Consider the following 12,074-nt stretch of genomic DNA (forward strand, 5'->3'; position numbering starts at 1 on the left):
TTGCATATTCCAAGTTGTCTTCAATCTTCATGCATTTGGCTTAGCTTCAGAAAGTTGTCCATGCTTGGAAGGCTGAGGGCTAAATGCCTCATCCTCCTCTTCCTCCTGTTGCAGTGGTATGAGGAGCTGTGCAGCCTGCTCAGCAGAATCCACTTTCTCAGCTCAGGTTAAGTAGCTCCAGCTTTGCTTGTTTTCTGACCCTGAAGGCCTGCGTGGTAGACAGCAGGCTCACATGGAGATTAGGGTCGAGGTGTGCAGACGGTGATTGGTGGCTTTGGTTTGTGTGTCAACCTGGAAAGCTTAAGGGGGTCGTTTCTATCAGGCAAGTAGCCGTGGCCTTGGTGGCCACCAGGACTAGGCTTTGGGAATGAAAGAAACAAGCTTATTTCAAGCTACATGTAACTTTAAGGACACCTGCTGCTAATTTCATCATCATGCACGTAATATAACATCGACACGCTACATGTAAATTCAGCTACACCTGCCTCTAATTTCCATCATCCTTCTAACTTCCACCATCCATTCAGTGGTGAAACTTTGAGAGGGTTGAAGGGTTGCAACCTTCTCCTTGAGCCACCCAATCAAGTCACTCCCCCTTCACACAAATCTAGACCCGCCCCTGGCATCCAGTTTTCCAAATCCTAGAAATACAACAGCACAGTTTGTTGTTCTGGGTTCTTCATTGTATCCAGGACATCATTGAAATTATGTCATCTTGACAGACAGACACACACACACACACACACACACACACACACACACACACACACACACACACACACACACACACACACACACACACACACACACACACACTCACGTGAATCTAACAAATGAACCTTGTCTTGCAGTTTGAAGTGTCAGATTTAAAGCTCTGTGCTTCAGCTCCCACGTCACGTTTCAGTGAGTGGATAACAAATCCACGATCGTATTTATAGCCTCTTAATCCACGATCCATGTATCCACAATCTCATTGTGACTATGTGTTGTCTGCTCAAAGATTTTAAATCACAAGAGGTCAGCCACAGGTCAGTTAAATTCTATATTCTGCACTTGATGACCTCATTACCAAAATGGTAAAGTCATCTGGTACCGAGTGATTGTTTTGGAGTCGGTTCTTGGTTTTTGCCTGTGTGTTGTGTGCTGAGCTCAAGTGTTATAGTCTCTATGAGCCAAAATACAATTTTGCACTCACTGACCCTGTGACCTAATTAATATGCAAATTCGATTGCTGTTGCTATGGAGATCATTCCCCCTACTCATGCTACCCAAATGCCAAGTTTGGTGCTTTTGGACACAAGAGCCTTGGAGATATAGTACTGTATTCAGACAGATGGATGGTACTCTTAACTACATATCCCGCCAGTACTTTATTTATGGGGATGAGGGATAACAATGATGATTACCCCTCACAATACAAGTGGTACTCCTCATCTTGGTCTTCTGATGTACCCGCCCATGTCACAGGACTTGAATGTCCAAAATGATGGGGTAGGGCAAAGGGAGAATATTGGGACTGGGACAAAGTCATTCCAGTGGTACCTTTGACACCACAGGTATTCTTGAGGATTAATTAATTACATTATGCCCTTGTTTGCAGTACTTCTAGAAAACCTCACAAACAAATGCCTTGGTTTGGCGCATCCTTTATCGTGGCATGAAGTCGTGCAAACAGTGTAAAAATATTTCTTTCTGTATTAGTGCTTTTGTCAATGAAGTCATCGGTAGAAGGTCTTTAGAAGGTTGGAGTAACCTGCATTTGCTTGTGAACAAGAACAGAATAAAGGTATCACACATTATTATTATTATTATTATTATTTCTGCATGTGTTTCTACAGACTTGAACGTATGCCCCATCAGGAACAGTGACTTCACGACTAACGAAGGCACTCGCCGATATCCAGGTTGGTGGTTGCACGCACACCCTGCAGATGTTTCCATCAGCTCAGGAGCATTAACATCTGTTTGAACATCTGTTCTTATCATCATGTTTACCTTCAATTCACTCTCAAGTATCATCTTTAGCTTCAGTCTTCATACCTGCAGGACCTTAAATTCTTATTATATAACTTTATCAGAAAAAAAGCGTAATTACTGATGTTGAACAACTCCCTGTGGTATAAATGAAATATCTTTTTAGGTAATGAGGAATGATTTAGAAATATTGTACATGGCCTACAAACGTGCCACCCATCCTGTTTACACAGCACCACAGACTCATAATGTTGTTTCCTGGAGGCTTGATTTGTGTTAATGAGCACATTATCGCTAGATTGATGCCCTTGTGTTGTGTAATTAGCCTATTATTAGTGCAGGTTTGGGTTTAAATGTGATCCTTATTTTCTCTCCTTTTCTGAGGAAGGCCCTCAAATGATGGGGATCATTATCAGAAGGGATTAACAGCGACTGTTGTCAGTGATGAACGCCAGCAGCACAGTTCAAGGAAAGTGGAACTATTGATCCACAGGATCCATGGGAGGGTTGTGTTCCCCAATGGTGCCTGTCAGGGATGCGGGTGTATAGTAGAGCATGTGTTGGGATCTTATCAGTGTCGATTTGATGCAGCTTGTTTGGGTTGTGGGGGTTGTTGGATGTTGGGCCTCACAATTGGGTGACTTTGTAAATGCGATGTGGTCTCACACAAACCCTAGGGCCCATTGGTGGTGGTACCTATCCCATAGTCTGCTGTTGTTTGATTTGGACTTTTTTCTTTGGTCCCAGAGGTACGAAAGCTACCTCAGACCACAGTCCGATCCTGCCTTTATTTGATTTTGGGTTTTTCAGTTTGGTCCCAGATGAGTTGAAGCTGTCCCTCTATGGTCTGGTTCTGCTTTCCTTTGATTTTGGACTTTTCAGTTTGGTCAAAGGCGTGTGAAAGGTACGCTCGACATAACAGTCGGCTTTTGATCCAACAAAAGGAAGTGGGTTCAAACAAATCCATAGTTCAGTTTGTTTACAGTGTGAAATCATCTTTATTGGTTCTACCCAAACCAAAAAATACATATCTTGCTGGATTACCGTAAGAATAGTAATATAGTGGCAGCAAATAAACCTGTAGACATTTAGTACCTCTAATGAGTCAGACTGTAATACTTTTGTAGTCGAAACACGCTGACACCAGACACAAAACATGAATCAAATAAAGCTGGTGTTGACCTTAGTGAACCTTTAGGTCTGGAAACACCCTAAATAAATAGTTCTTGAATCCTTGACCTTCCTATGCCCTAAAGTACCAAATCTAAGAGACTAAGCAGTCTATCGTAGTTGTTTTTTTTTCTGATAATAAATGTACTTTGAGAGCAGAGTCACTTCCTATTAACACGGTGATTACTTGAATTTGCTTATCTCTTTGTTGATTGCTGCCCATTTGTGTTATCTCTCTTTGTTTTTGTGCTGTGATTTATTTGTCTGTCTGGTCAGTTTCGGGGATTATCGTCCAGACCTTTGATTGCGCTCGTGTGCCTCTGTCTTGCACGCTGATCACATCATTACACCCGATAGCATTTTTTGTTCAGCGACAAACGGAGGCAGTTGGAGGCCTAACGGCTGAGAGGGGTGGCGGTATGGAGGTGTGGGAGCGGGGTGGGGGGGCAAGACAAACTCCTGAATTCTCTCATTAAGCTCGCTGTAATTACACAAAACCCAATTATTGCTTCAGCCTCTTCAAAGCCAAGAAGCTGCAAATGAAGCCTCGAAACAAGTGGAGGAGGCGGAAGAAGATTTTTTTGTTGTTGTTGTTGTTGGCCATCCGGGGGGGGGGGGGGGGGGGGGGGTTGATGGGCGGCAGCAAAGCTTAATGAACAATAAAATCGACAAAACGCTGTAAAACGCCGCGCTGCTTCCGCTACGCCGTTAAATCTATTGACATTTCATTTGGAGGCGAGCGCGCCGGCAGATGCGCACGCCTCCTCCCGCTCACGTTGAAGACAACATTGTGCAACAAACAAACGAGTGGTCTGAGGCAGCAGATGAAAGATGGGTTTACTAAGTCGCCCTGCTGTTCCTCTTTCAAGTTAATTAGAAATCACATTCTTTTGTTTCCCCTTCGCAGGCGTTTATTTACTTTCTCACTTTGACCATTAGAACAAATTTGCAACATGAGACGCAAATAATTGGATTTGTCTCCACGGCTGTCACGGATTGGGGAACATTTTGTTTAGATTTTTTCAAATTTATTATTATTATTATTATTATTACTACACTTCCTTTTCTCCGTTATGTTTTGTCGTCGTCTGAGTTTCCGAATTTGCTTACGGATATTTGATTTCATTTTTCAATCTGTGATTTGCTCGTAATTAAGCAGCGGCAGGCAAAAGAAGCTCAGAGCTTAGAGTTTTTTTTCTCGCTTTTGGAACTTTCTCACAACCTTTTGTTGTCTTGATGTTGTGTTTTTTTTTTTTTGCGCGGGAAAGCAAGCGAGCAGACCGTCCTGATGCAGGAGACACGTAACAATCATGAAAACATTTTCCAAACCACTTTACCTGGTATAAAGCTTTTATTAATGAGAAAAACACAACTGTCCAAAGTAATTAAAAGTCATCAAAGACGAAGAGAAAGTCTCACGCAATACCCCAAAATATGCTACTGTTTTCCTAACCAGGAGACAAACAATATCAGATTACGGGTTGCAGAAAATTTCATGCAGGTTGTGTAAGAGTGTGTGCTACTCCAGCATGAAAACATGAACTTATGCGGGGGTAACTCTGTGGTAATAGAATTATGTTTTTAATGGTAGCGGCTGGTGCTGCCTTGATTGGTTGACGTCATGTTTTACCCACAACAGGCCCGGACACAGCACCCTGAGAGTTTGTAACAGTTTGCAACTCTGCAACAGGGCTATTCCACTTGCCGCCATTCTAGTACAATCACCCACAATCCAAAAAAGTGCAAAAACGGGATGAAACAGCTTAATCCAGTTTGCCTCCGAACAGGCTGTCTTATAAAGTGCAGACCTGGCAACCTGTCTGAAAACGAAAGAAAAGATCTGCACCCTGGACCGGACATGATCAAGGTGTTCAACGTTGAAGAAAAACCACAACAAATGCTGCTTCGATTTAAAAGTTTTACCACGATGGAGCACAAGCAAACAAGTTTCAAGCTGTATATCAATATGAATATACTGAAGTTACCATGTAGTATCAACAATTTCAAGATTTGGGATTAAATTTTTAAACCGTTCAAAAATTGGACTTCGATTTCAAATCTGGTGCCAATGCTATTATGTATACCAAGTTTGTTCAAAATTGACAGATGGATCAAGAAGTTACTATGATGCTTCAAAACGTGCCCTGATTTGCTATTCGGGATTAAGCGGGAAGGAACAGCCCCTAAAATGGCCATGTGTGGGTGGACACACCCCCAAAGCATTTGGACTATGCACTATGAGCTTGCTGTCAAGATAGGGCCCATATAGTTATAGACTAAATTTGTAATTGAAAGAAATGTCTTTGTAGCTGTGGAAACAATGATCATAGCTGACAAGCAGTCAATCATAAAATAATTATTAATAAGTGTTAAAACACTAAGGGATAATACTGTAAAAGTCATAAAAGGCCTGTTTATGTATGAACTCAAGATAAAGTGCAGTCAGTCGTAGTGAACAAACAACCATCAATCCTAGTAGTTTTAAAAATACTCGTATAATACAGCAAAGATGAAGATGATTTATTGCTCTCTTTTTTTTGGCTCTTGTGAATGGGGCTTTGTCAGATTGTGCTTTGAAAGATTTCAGCAGAGGATCACACATTTGTACCAACCGACACCAGAGGATCACAATAGATGTTTTATTGTCATTATGATAAAATCTCTCACACACTGAAGCTGTTGATTTTGGAACAATAATGTCATTTTTATCTCGCGTTCTGATATATAATGCAGCTTTTCCACCGTGTAGGGGGTTCTGGGGCATGTGTCCCTGGAAATTTTAGCATTTTTAGATATAAAATTGTGCATTTTATGGCTGTTTCCCAAAAAACTAAAAATACATTATTGATAGGGTTTTTAGGTATTTATTTCACACAGTTATGCTTAAACCTTTTAAAACATATCTGATCAAATTAAGCTACTTGCAATTAATTAATTGATTAATTAAATTTTATTTATTTTTTCCTTTTTTGCCTAGGTGTTGGCAGGAGTGCAGAAGGCAGTTTTGTCCCCCCAAAAAAATTGTGTCTCTGTAGATAGCTTCTGGTGCATCTCGCCTTCAATATCTCCAAAAGTAAAATCTGAATTTGTCAGTAAGCATTTAAAGACTCCGATCCAGACATGGAGAAAATGATCATGCGACCCATAATGATGCTGTAGAGTGCAAACCCCACACAAACTCATCGAGATGCTGGAACGGAACCAAAGCCATCAGCATAATGGAATCATAACAGAAACCCGTTAAAGTGGAGAGCACTTGGCTCTGAAAATGCAGCAGTATCACTTAGAACATGACGTTCTGGTTTCAAGAGAAAACTCAGGAGGTGGATTGTGTCCACTACTAATCTATGCCTCATTAACTGGGCACTCATCTGCGTGTCTGCCCCCCTCCCCCCCACACACTATATACATAAACAGATCTTGTATGTGAGTGCACAGCTCCGGTGAGATGCTGGATGGTTTTTGGCTCGTTGTAACGACAGCTCCGTTTGGCCGCGGCTGCATCCATGTGTGCAGCAGCACAGCTGGTAAAGAACAAACGGACAGCGTCAAAATGCCAAACGTGATCTAGTTTATATAGAGGACACACACACACACACACACACAAACACGTAAATAGTGCATGTCAGACATTTCCAATCACTTTCAGATTGTAGCAGATTTAATTTAAGACCAGAAATTGCTCTTTAGCTTCACTGGTTACTGATATTAGATGAACTTTATTGATCTCAAGGGGTTGCAGCAACAGGAATAGTAGAACTAAAATACAAGTACAACATAATACAAGGGTCAGCTTTTGGTGCATGACCCCTTGTTGCATATCCACCGCATTATGAAATCACCCTGCTCCTGGATGGCATCCATCCATGCAGACAGTCGGCCCATCCCCACCTCCAAAAGCAGCCATCTGTCTGTCACAACCAGGTGACACGTGGTCAACCCCTTGGACCGCCCCAATTGATGAGGTCCTCAACACTGAAGTACCGACATTCTAGATCACGACCAGAGAAATGTACCATATGACAAACTGTTGTAGTTGATGTTTTCTCACAATGCAAATAGTACACCTCATCTGAGTTTCCCCAAATAACTGCAAGTTATTACTACAGTACCCAAAGATCTTCAGAAGAGACCTATACCAAAGACATCCAGCCATCATCTTAGGTCACAGGTTAGTCTCCGACATACACAGTAATACAGGAAGCCTGGATCCCATCTAAAACACCTTAAACAGAATACCTAAGATGTTTTCTTCGTGTTGACAGGTATTAATTGGAGAGTTGCTTATCCACTCACACAGCCGATGTGCTCCGAGGTTCATAACCCTGTAAATGTGTTGGTAACTGTCAAGTTCAAATTTGATGGGCAAATTTACCATCAGCATTTTACATCAAAACCCATAGCCTGAGCAGTTTAGGGTCTGATTTCTGTTCACTAAACTTGGAATTTTCTGTGAGGTTGTGGAGTTGGCGGTGTTGGAGTGCTGTGCCTCAGTGGAGGTTGCTGGTGCCTCAGTGTTGAGGTGGTACTCAACTGAAGGTCAGGAATCAACATGGGACTTGCCTACTTCCTTAATTGTCTGCATTATGTTTGATTATAGACACTATGTGTGAGAAAGGGAAGAAGAACTAAAACACATTCCTGATGTTCCTGGCCAGTAAAAGTGAAACTTTTATTTCATTTCATTGCATAGTATTTCTTAATTTGCCATTAGACAAAGTCCAAGAGGTTAGTGGCTGTGTTTACATTCATTCATCGACCTGGAGTTTTATTTAGAGTGTTGCAAGCTGGTATCCATGAGTGTTGGAGATTATGGTGATGTTCACTGGTTATTCTGCACAGTACTACAATATTCATGGATAAGACCACACCACAATAACACCTAAGTACTACCTCTGGGAAAACTGTATTTCCAAGATAAATCCATCCATCCATAACTTTATCTTATCATCATCTATCTATCCAACCAACCAACTTACCAACAACCTCTATCTATCTAGTAATAATACTTTACTTATCTATTAGACATCTACCTATCTATCCAACCAACCAACCAACCAATAGTAACTATTGAGCCATCCTTTCATTCAACCATCAGTTCAGTTCAGTTTCAGTTTATTTATTTATATAGCGCCAAATCACAACAAAGCTGCCCCAAGGTTCTTTACACAAGTAAGGTCTAACCTTACCAACCCCTAGAGCAAGCGCATAGGTAACAGTGGTAAGGAAAAACTCCCTCTGATGATGTTGAGGAAAAAACCTCAAGCAGACCAGATTCAGAGGGGTGACCCACTGCTTTGGCCGTTCCACCAGTTGCAAGGTTTTTACAAAGTTTTTACAAGCTGAAGAAACAGGAAACAGAAAACCAGAATAACACCAAAAACACAGTGAATTATTGAGATGACCACACAGGCAATTGTGCTGCAGTGGCTCATAGAGATTATTCTCAATAAGGTGGTCCATGAGCTGCTGTGAAACCACTTTATCCATCCATCCATCCATCCATCCATCCATCCATCCATCCATCCATCCATCCATCCATCCATCCATCCATCCATCCATCCATCCATCCATCCATCCATCCATCCATCAATACACACATCCATCAATAACTATTTTGTCCATCCTGCCAGTCAACCAGCCATTTATCCAATCATTCATACATTTGTACAGTTTTACTTTCCGTTAACAGTTCCATATAGGCTGCCAAGGTATCCTGTTCTCGTTTCCCCTTATCTCAAACTTTTTTTTTTCCCGCAGCAGCTACATCTCTCTTATTCTCTCCCTCCCTGGCCAAAATGAGTGACCCCAGCATACTGCTCTCATTCAGCCTCAAGACGGTGATGATGTTTTAATTGTCTCTTCTCGTTAAGGCGGCTTTGACGTTCACACAGAGGAAATGGGGAGAGAGAGAGAGAGAGAGAGAGAGAGAGAGATGGCACTTATTCAGATTGGCTCTTAGCTATGTGCCTCCTTCCCTCTCTCTCTTTCTCCTTTCCTTTCTCTCTCACCCTGCCAGGCCATGATCTGATTTGACAAGTGCAACGCTGTCATCTTGAGTTTGTCCCATTTGAAATTCTAATTAACAATTCATTGCCACTTTGTATCTTTGTGGTTATTATTTTGTTGTTCTTCTTGTCCATAGCCATGTTCTAGTCCTCTACTCTCCCTTCGTCCTTGCCGCACTCCTTTAATTGTCGTCGTCGGAGGCAGTGTTGGCTGCAGAGGGCGCCGCTTGCTCTCGGTGAGATTGTGGTCTCACACCAAAGCAGATATCAGTGGCTTTGGGTCACCCAATTAGAATTCTATTCTGTGAGTGTGCTGCATTTGTGTGTGATTGGGGGGATTGTGTGTTTCCTCTCTTTGACTTTCAGAATCCTAATGAGGAACTAGAACAAGGAGAAATGGCTGCTGGTTGATGATGCTCAAGGGTACCTAAGTTGTTGGGGTCTTTCTCCAAACCTTCATACATTCTTCTAGAAGTAATAAAAAAAATCCACATTCCCTGTTCTTGAAGTTATGACTTTTCCAGCATACGTGTACAGTGTTGTAGTACTTTGATATTCGGCCATGGCCTTTAGGTACCTTTAGGCCATTTTTTTAAATCCAGGCCTTTGTTTTAGCATTGATGCCTTGGCCTTGAGCATTGGTTATCTCAAGAAAATTCAATGTATTTTCAAGGCAGATAGAGTTTTGCTATGTGTTTAAATCAATTTAGATACTAAACAACCTGTACGACACAGAATGCTACTTTTCTTGGAAATGGCTACTGTTCTTGAAGTTGCTTTCATCATATACAGATTATGGGTGGAGAGAATTCTGTGTACTTTCTCTTTGTACTTGAACCTCTGTCTTTGTATGGCCCATTTTCATTTTTTTTCCTTTTGTTTAGACCTTGTCCTTGAGGAGTCACAGCCTTTTCCTTGGCTTTGGCTTTGGCCTTGAGGAGTCTAAGTATTTGTGTTTGCCTTGACCATGGACTGTCTTAGCTTTGGACTTGAGGAACAAGGCCTTGGTTTGAGCCTTGGGAGCCTTGGCAACAGGAGCAATTTGAAGTTGTTAGCAGATGCTTCAACACACAATTAATGAACAGTCCAATCTATCAACTGAGTTGCAGTCATCCTTGTAGATTAGTTAAAAGTCAGAACAATCTCCTTCCAAAGAGGGCGGGGGCTGAGCATTTGCTGCAGTCCCATCAAGACCTACCCCAGCGCCTCCTATGTTCTGACAACCCTCCTCCTTCAGTACATCGAATTAACTCTGGTGTTGGTAAATAATGTTCTGTAGGGGAGGTGATGGTCTAGTGGTTTAGGGGAGGTGATGGTCTAGTGGTTAAGGCATTGGGCTTGAGACCAGAAGATCCTCGGTTCAATCCCAGCCTGACTGGAAAATCACTAAGGGCCCTTGGGCAAGGTCTTTAATCCCCTATTGCTCCCAGTGTGTAGTGAGCGCCTTGTATGGCAGCACCTTCACACCGGGGTGAATGTGAGGCATTATTTGTAAAGCGGTTTGAGCGTCTGATGCAGATGGAAAAGCGCTATATAAATGCATTCCATTTACCATTTTAGGGAGAAGTGTGCATTCTCTGAATGTCTTTCTAATTGCACGTGCGCAGCCCTAATTATTATAACTGCAATTTCATTACAGAAAATCAGAAAATTTCCCAACTTTTGGCGAGTGGTGCGCCTGATGGGTGCACTCACCAGAAAACGTGGCCAAGCAAGAGATACTTGTAGAAAGCAGCCAAGGAGAGTTGAGTTGGGGCAAAAGAAAGATATTCATAATGACTAGAGAGAATATCATCATTCACTGAAGCAACTAGTAGCTCGGGCCGCCATCTTTGGAAGGGTATTGAATAACAACATGCTTGCTTTTGGTAGGAGGATCCTGTCTATGAACTGTTGTTGTTATATAATACATTGCTCTTTTTATGTGTTAACAAAGTTTTATGAAAAAGGTAATTGGATACCAGCAGCAATTAGTGCTTATTAACCCACTGTCAGTTCGGACAGTGTGTGTAATTGGAAAGAATTGTGTTATCATGAATGAGGCTGAGTGCTGATGTATTGCTGTGCAAAAAATAGAATTCAATCTTGTCATGTATGTTTTATGGGCAGTGGACGGGGTCAAAAGGGTCACAACGCTTTGACAACCCCTCTCCATATTTTCAAATAGAGACAAAAAGACTCCTTTTGGCTTCCCTCACCAGCAGGTGGTGCTGACAGCCTACAAACCATCCATTTTTAGCCCAGCTCTGCTTCACAAGAGGGAGCATTTTGGAGACCTGCCAATCATGATGAAAACCACTGCAGAACTAATCTATTTCCATGCCCTGTGCTAATCCACCAACACAACTATGGCATCAGTTAATCACAAAATCATCACCACCGCCGCCGCTACCACTACCCTCCTCTTCCTCTCCGCACCCCCTTTTTGCTGCATTAATAATAAAAAGAAAAAGTATTTTGTAAATAAGAGCTCATGATTAAGAGCAGATTACCGCGTGCCTTCAAAGGGACAGAAAGACCGTGATGGGTTTTGTTAACATGAGTGTAACACTGGTGTCAGTTGTGCGTGTGTGACATTACATCAACGTTATCCTCCCGCCGCTCGTGTTATCACTCTTGGCTTAGATTTTTAGGGGACTTTTTAACAGCGCCACTGCTTAAGGGCTTAGAGTAAAGGATGGATGGATGGATAGATGGATGGATGAGCACACACGCGCGTGCACGCAGCTCAGTGTCACTCACACAGCTTCAGCACCAAAGCCTGATTTGCTTTGTGGTATAATCTGTTTTATTTCTCATCGGCGTTGTAATGGAGATGCTCCACTGTCACTTGGCACTTGAAGTCTCACTTTGTGCCGAAGAAGAATTTATTATTTTTCAAATCTGACATTTTTTAGTATTTGCATCACTGTATGCAATCTG

The sequence above is a fragment of the Thalassophryne amazonica genome, chromosome 22, assembly GCF_902500255.1.
Source record: "Thalassophryne amazonica chromosome 22, fThaAma1.1, whole genome shotgun sequence".
NCBI lineage: Eukaryota > Metazoa > Chordata > Actinopteri > Batrachoidiformes > Batrachoididae > Thalassophryne > Thalassophryne amazonica.